Source organism: Fukomys damarensis, unplaced genomic scaffold, assembly GCF_012274545.1.
Source record: "Fukomys damarensis isolate Sample0158 unplaced genomic scaffold, DMR_v1.0_HiC HiC_scaffold_38, whole genome shotgun sequence".
Classification (NCBI taxonomy): Eukaryota; Metazoa; Chordata; class Mammalia; order Rodentia; family Bathyergidae; genus Fukomys; species Fukomys damarensis.
The window spans coordinates 1,250,910-1,258,175 of NW_022900950.1; positions in this window are offsets into that span (position 1 = coordinate 1,250,910).

A 7,266-nucleotide genomic window follows, 5' to 3' on the forward strand; every position below is an offset into this window, starting at 1 on the left:
TTTATTGAGTTTATTGAAACATTCTAGGTATATAGTACAGTTACATTCATTGCTGGGATCCTGTACCTTTACGTGACAGGTCTTGGTTCTCATTTTTCCCTTTGTCCCTACTCTCCCTTCACCCCCTCCTCCCTTCCCCATTTACAAACACTTTAATTCCATTTTTTCATTTTCTTACATTTTTTCTTTTAGCTTATTCCCTTTCCCCTATCCTTCCCACTTTCCCTAAATCTTTAGCCCTTTTATTCCTATTTCACATTGTTAATTATCCCATTAGGATCTTTTAAATTTTGTCTCTTTGCTAAGAGTCTTTAATATTTCCACTCAGCCCATTGTCTTTCATCTTTACTTTTCACAACTGTCTTTTCTTGTGATTGCAGAAATTCTCCAGCTTGGTGAGTCACTTTTTTCTTCAAGAATAAACTCCTCAGATGACCACTTCTGTATGTTTTCTGTTTATTCAAATACTGAGGATTCTTGAGGTTTTAGGTTTGTTTGCAGCAATTTGATATACGGTTTCATACCTCCACTGAATTATCAGCTCTTTTCCATCTATAATGAATGTTGCAAATTTTGAAGTAGATATTTCAAAGGAGCCATGTTGTAGTATAAAAGACATGGGAAACAGGTAGAGAATACAAGGGTGCAAAATTTTAAGATTACTTGAGCTCATATATTCAGAGAAAAATGCCAGAGTATGCTATTTTCTGAGACTAGACATAAAATTCCTTGGTATCAACAGTCAATTCTTTTATTCAGTGAAACTAGAAAATGGGACATGAAAAATTTTAAAATAGATAAATCTTGTGATTTGAGGATAAATTTAAAGAGATGTAGTACAATTAATATTTAAGCTAATCACTTAGGAACTTTTCAAGGCTGTACATTTGCATTTTTCTGGAATTAAATGCAGTGGAGAAGGAAGGAAAAGACAAAACTAAAATTATGGAAGAAAATTGTCTCCTTATACCTTAAAGGAGGCATCATACCCACTCAAAAGGCATTAAGAGTGGACATTACATTGTATACCTTAAATGTATCAATACAATTAATTAATTAAAAGAAGAGGGGAAGCAAGTGAATGTAAAAGTACTTCAAAGTTAGAAATTTGTGTCATCTATAAAAAAGGTACATATTTTCTATATATAGCATGATGGAGATAGTTTGCAGAAATGAAAGGATAAATCTTAGAATATTGGTAAGGAAGGAGTGGGTGAAGGGAGGGCAGGGCTAAGGGGAAAAAATGAAAACCAAGATATGTCATGTAAAGGTACAAGATCCCAATGATGAATGTAACTGTATTGTATACCTAAAGTGTACCAATAAACTCAATGAGAAAAAATAATATTGGTAAAAGTTGAAATAAATGTGAAAATGATCAAAGAATTGAAAGAGGCAACAAAAAATACTTTGTACTTCTTTGAAAGTCCCACTAGATGTGAATTATGAGTTTATCGGGCATGTTCTTGGGGAAGAGGTTTTTGTTTATTTTTTTATGCCTATGGTTGTAGCATCCTAAGCTGGTGTTTTATCAATATGTGGGAAAGAAGTGGGTCATGGTTGATGTGGTAAGGAGTAAGAAATCTGACATTATTGGCAGGAGACTGAGAAAGGATTTGTGGCATCAAAGAACATTCATTAAAGATTAGTTTGAATTGCAGTGAGTGGGCTTTGGAGAGAATAAAGTATAGAAAGAAAACTAAATTACAGGGTTTGTCCAATGTTGGATGTTTAAGAGGCAACTCCCCAAATTAAATTCCTCAATGAATGGAACAAACTAGAAATAAAGCCAATTACAACCAAAATAGATGGCAAGTGAAATTGTGCCATTAATCTTATCACAGATTTAGATGGAACACGAAAAGAAATTCTCCACAGTAAGAATATGTCCGCACAAGATGGTACTCATATGTGTTTTCAGATGAATTTTTACTCCCCAAGACATTATAAGCTGAGGAAGAGCACCTCTAAAGAAAGCCAGAGTCAACACTGTCTTCAAAGCAAGCCAGACTATACTCCAAAAATCTAAAGCAGCACACAGAATTTACCTAATATAGGGAAATTAGTGCTCATGAGACAAAAGAAACAGACAGCAGAATTTTCAAAACATACTGTAAATGAAATTATTTACTGACTTTGTTCTTCTCACTTAAATAAAAAGATTATTCTCATGGTTGACCCTAACATTGGCTTCTGATCCTTAGATTTGGGTTACACTTGATTCAAAGTTGCAAAATGTTTTTGGACACACACCATTTTCAGGGAACTAACTGTGCTTGATTCTAAGCCTACAGTGAAACTTATTTATGTGTACTTTGCTGGGGAGCCTATCTCCATGTAGCTATCACATAATTGGGAATAAAAATATACACATTAAAATCAAAGTGAGTGGAATAATTTAACTAACCATATGTGTGTTAGTTACTTTTCTCTCCCTGCTGGGACAAAATACCTGAAACCCAAAGTTAAAAATGGAAAAGGTTAATTTGGCCTACAGTTCATAGGCTTTCAGTCCATAGTCAGTTGGCTCCAAGACAGTGATGATGAACAGGATTCACAGAGGAAAAACAATGTGGAGCACACAAGGTAGCAAAGGCAACAAGAGAGAGAGACTTCACCGTATCTTTCTGCCTCTTTTATCCCATCCAAACTACTGTTTTAGGGCAGTGCCAAGCTACTCACTAAGTGTAGTGGTTTGGTAACCACACTCCCTTAATCCCAGCATCACACCTTCCAAATTCAGCTACTTTTGACTGAACGAGACTTTGAGGGGACATCCAGTCCCAAAATTAACAATATGGATGTTCTAAATTTTGAGAAATTGTAAACATTTATTTTCTATCACTGCTCAAGTGATATCTGCTTGTTACTCTCCGAGAAACTTTGAATAATGAGGACATATATAGCCCCCAAAAAATTGAGGCTTATTTTTCCTCATCTTGTCCCATAAATACGGTAAAGTTACAGGTCTGCAGAATATTTTAAGGGGGCTGTACTCTCTCCCTGTATCTCTTCTTCAATATAACACCACTGGACCAACTGTATAAATACCTCATGCTCAACATGTCTGACTGTTTTCTTCATCACTTCTTTGATCTAGTGTTAATGAAGATTCAAGATAGTAACTAACAGAAAATTATAGCCTATCATTCACCTGGCAAATTATGAGTTGCTTATCCAGCATTGTTAGAAACAATGAAAGCATTTTTTCAGCTTTAATTGAGTTTATTGGTACATTTTAGGGATACAGTACAGTTACATTCATTGTTGGGATCTTGTACCTTTACATGACAGGTCTTGGTTCTCATTTTTTCCCCTTGTCCCTGCCCTCCCTTCACCCCCTCCTCCCCTCCCCATCTACAAACACTTTATTTCCATGTTTTCATTATCTCACATTTTTTTCTTTTCCCTTATTACCCTTCCCTTACCTATCCCACCTTCCCTACACCTTTAGCCACTTTATTCCCATTTCACAATATCAGTTATCTTGTTAGGATCTTCTGTATTATTACAGTTTATTCACACCAGAGAAACTATTCGGTATTTACACATGTGTGACTTATTTATTTCACTTAGGAGTAGATCTTCAATATGTATCCATTTTCCTATGAATGAATCTATTTTCTCATTCTTTATGGCTGAATAATAATCCATTTATAGAAAAACTACATCTTTATCCAATTTCCAACTGATCGGCAAATGCGATGTTTCCAAGTTTTAGCTATTATGAACTGTGCCGCTGTAAACATGGGTGAGCATATGTCACTGTGATATGATTCTTTTAGTTCTTTTGGAAAGCTACCCAGCAGAGGGATGGATGGGTCAAATGGAGCCTCCAGTCCAAGCTCTTGCGGTATCTCTATATTGATTTCCACAGTGGTTGCACCAGTCTGCACTCCCACCAACAATGGAGAAGAGTTCCTTTCTCCCCACAACCCCGCCAACATTTGTTATTGTGTGATTTCTTGATAGCAGCCATTCTTTGTGGGGTGAGGTGGAATCTCAGTGTTGTTTTCATCTACATCTCTTGAATGACCAGTGATGTGGAAAGGATTTTTTAATAACCTTTTAAAATTACAGCTTTGACCTTACATGAGCTACATCTAGCAGTAGATACTCTTTATACCATTGGACTAATTGAACTGCCCTTGAAATGTGATTCTCCTCAATAAGAGATTTCAGTGTTTATTGCCCAAATATGCCCAATTTAGAGCAGAGGAACCTCGGAAAGTTTGTTGCAGGTTAACATGTTCCTTCTACTCACAGAGATCAGTTCAGAGTAAAATAAGAAAGTAGCTCTTTAAATTTTAGTTGAAAACTGCCTTTCTCAAGGTTATACATAAGTGATTTTATTCCATTATTAGGTATAAATTTGTTTTTATTTAAAAAGTGAGAAAGAAGGGCTTCTTTTCATTTTGTGACTCTTTGTCCATATGATTAGGAGAGAGGAGAGTAACTCAGATACTCAGGTGACTAGGTGTCAGCTAATTCTTCTCCACCTACATTCCAGGCACAGTTAGGTCTTTGTCGAAGAATGGCATGTCTCTCTGATAATCTAAGGACCACAGATAGGATTCAAAATCTAAGCATAGAGAAGTAGATGTGGCGGCCTTATTTAGTGAGTAAATACTGAAAGCCAAATCTTTTAGAAAACAATGTCCTATGCCAGTCCTTATTAGTTTCTCCATGACATTCACATGGCCCCAAACTTTCCCATTTTGGTACATGAATCCTCAAACTAATTTTGCCCATTTTCATTATAGAGTGAAAGTGCCTCCTAGTTATGACAATTAAATGGAACTAGTACTTAATTATTTTAAAATGCCAGTAGCATTTCCTATGATGAATCATATGTATATATCCAATAAATGTTTTGCTTATAAAAATGCCAGTAGCACTTCTTTATAAATGAGAATTAGTTAATCCCTGAGGAGTGATGTTCTGAACCTGAATGTTATCAAGTGACCTTGAAGTATTGTATCATTGCAGTAATGGCCTCATTGATTAGTTAACTAACCCTGAAAAAGCATAATTTATTTTCTGCCATCTTAGCCTTCAGTAATTTTCACAGAGTGTTGCAAAGAGCCCTAAAGTAATTGGGACATGCCTAAGGTGTTACTTGAAAATAAAACAGCTATCAGAATAAGTGAAGCTCCTATTCTCTCTGTCTAAAACATTACAACTACAAAATATTTTCTTTTACCCACTGTATCTATCTATGAAAGATTTGTTTACAAAAAAGACAAATTTAATAGATTATAAAACAAAGAAGGAAAATCATGAAAATTATTGTTTTATCAAATCAACAAGAATTGCATTTTGGTATAAATTATTTGAATTGTAATTGTGAAGACCTCATTCTAAACACAAATAGTTTGTCTAAAACCATAACAACCAAACAAAACATCATTGTTGTTGTTTCTGAGTTGCCAATGATGACTGCCTAGGGGGAACATACTGTGTGCATGTGTGCAAATATCTCATTCTATATGACAACAAAAAGGGGAGTCTGCACATCGAGTATATTAGCAAACTTTGCAAGAATGCTTCTAAATGTGTCAGCAGAGACAGTGCGTTTAATAGAGATAAATGATTGCTGTCTTCTGGTAAAGTATAATTGAGAGTGGTGATGACACATACATTTTGTCATTTTTGCCTGTTGGTTTGAGCAAAGGTACAGGTTAAGTGTTAGGTAGTCATGGAGTTCAACATATGAGCCCAATAACTTGCAACTGAGAATGAGGCATAATTTATAAGAAGTCTTCTGAATATTTCCCAAGCTGTAGTCCAGATTTTGTGGTGTTTTGGAAGACATATGTTCCCAAATCAATTTGATGTTCTTGATTGTTAATGTTTACTTTATGGCCTTAACATTAAACATGTGTATACACATGTGGCCACTTAGCCTAATGTCTCTATATTTGTGCAGACTGTCAAACTGTACTTAATTACTTAAGCAGATCTTTCCTGTGAGATGGGTCTTTCATCTTCACAATTTTGAGAAAACAAAATTTAAGTAAGTCCTATGCACAGAACTAAGACTCAACTTTTCAGTGTTCTGACTATTTTGAGGATCTTTGGAAGACATGATGAAATTAATACTCAGCCTGCGCTGCAAATTAATGGAGACAATGTGTCAAAGACAATGTGACTTATCTCACATTTGGTTATTTATACTGGTTATTTACTCATAAAATTATCAGTGATGATATAATATGTGAAGTGCAATACTAAAGAATAAATATTTTAAATCAGCAGAGTTTACACTGTAAAACTATGTCACATTTTGAAGACTGTATTCTTAGAATGCTTATTTGGACAGTCAAATTGTACTTACTTGTAAACCCACATATTTCTATTAGTGAGTAAAATTGAACATTTTTTTGTTATAAGGAAAATATGTAAATATTGAGCTGTGTATTTTTTCGTTTTTCCCTTTACCTTTTAAACTACAAAAAGTTGATTTACAGTCAGATTAAAAATAAAAGTTGCCAAATACTACATCTCTGAAAGTTTTGATGTTTAAATTAATTTTAGATTTTTCTGAATGATATAGAGAATCAAATAATCCCAAAATGATATAGGGTAGCAAGTAATCCACATAAACAAAAATAATCAAAATAACGGAAATATAACTCCGAACCCATTAAATATCTGAAACCATTGAATTTGTGCCCTCTAAAATCAAAGAATTAATGCTAGGACCAATGGAGTTTGAAAGTGCAAAAGATTTATTAAGCAAAAGATAGCTTCTGCTTGAGTGTGACAGAAGGGGTCCAGGCCCAGCTTCCCAGGGGAGTTTTACAGAGCAAAGCCATGAAATTAAGTGAATACAAAGGTGAGTCAACTAGGTGGTGTGGACCAGAGCCAGGCAGCTGCAGGCAGATCCCAACTAGATCCCCCTGACCCTTGTGTTTTGGGCACACAAGCCACAGACAAGGACCATTTGGGAAAAGAGCTACACAGGTGCACAAGCAACAGCCAGAGGCTCACCCCTACACCACTGATAAGAGTGTGATACAAGGTGAATACCCAAAAATCAATAGCCTTTCTATACACAAATAACAGACAGACAGAAAGAGAAATAAGGGAAAAAATTCCTTTTACAATAGCATCCAAAAAAATGAAGTATCTAGGAATCAATCTAACAAAAGAAACAAAAGATCTCTACACTGAAAACTACAGCACTCTGAAAAAAGAAATCGAAGAGGATATAAAAAAATGGAAAGATATCCCCTGCTCCTGGGTAGGAAGAATCAACATAGT